Consider the following 964-nt stretch of genomic DNA (forward strand, 5'->3'; position numbering starts at 1 on the left):
TTTTTTTGTTCTTTTTAGTTGTATCATCGTTTAGGAATCTCCTGACATCTGTTGCTTGAGGGATGTGTAAAGTTTGTCGAAGTTTGAAGATACGGAGTTGTTCAAAGAATTGACGCTTGTCTTGTAAAATGTGATCTATATACGTAATATTAATTACGTATGTATATTTGTTATTAACTACACGTGTATATTTAATTTGTAAATTTATGTGTAAAGTTTGTCGATGTTTGAAGGTGTGGAGTTGTTCAAACAATTGACGTTTGTCTTATAAAATATGTTCTCTATACGTAATATTAATTAACGTAATATTGTATATTAACGTACGGTATTAACTACATATGTATATTTAATTTGTAAATTTATCTAATACACGCGCTATATAAGATTCAACATCAGTATATGTTTCTAAGAATCCATGAATTTAAGAAAAAGTTTTAACATTACAAATGAATCACTGCTTCTAATACCAAGCGCTTCCGCGTCTGACCAACAATGTCTCGATCTACTGCCACGTAGTACGCGACACACTTTCGTTTCATCATTTCATCCGCGAAATCGATCGACTAACACGTCCGCGTCAATTTTCAATTACCGACTGTCTCAAACAAGGTAACTCCTCCGTGTTTTCATTCTCACGGGAACACAAAGCAACGCAAGAAGAAACTTGCTTTTAATTCATCGCCAACTTGCTGCAACAGTTTCTAGTTAAGATGTAGCTCGTTTAATAGATTACAAGAATTTGTGAAGAATATGCAAATTTAATTTTTCGCTCGTGTTCCACCGGAATCTCTCTTGCTAATCGTGAAAAGAATGGGGAACAGTTTAAAACTTTCGTTTAAACTACGACTGAAATTGGACAAAGAGAGCGTAAACGTATTCCCGCGGATTTGTGCGCGGCCTTTGGCGCGTTAAACTCGCGTTGAGGGGACAGGGTATTTAAAGCCGGGTCGTTTCTGATTTTAGG

Source organism: Frieseomelitta varia, unplaced genomic scaffold, assembly GCF_011392965.1.
Source record: "Frieseomelitta varia isolate USP_RPSP 00005682 unplaced genomic scaffold, Fvar_1.2 scaffold_455, whole genome shotgun sequence".
In the NCBI taxonomy this organism is placed as follows: domain Eukaryota; kingdom Metazoa; phylum Arthropoda; class Insecta; order Hymenoptera; family Apidae; genus Frieseomelitta; species Frieseomelitta varia.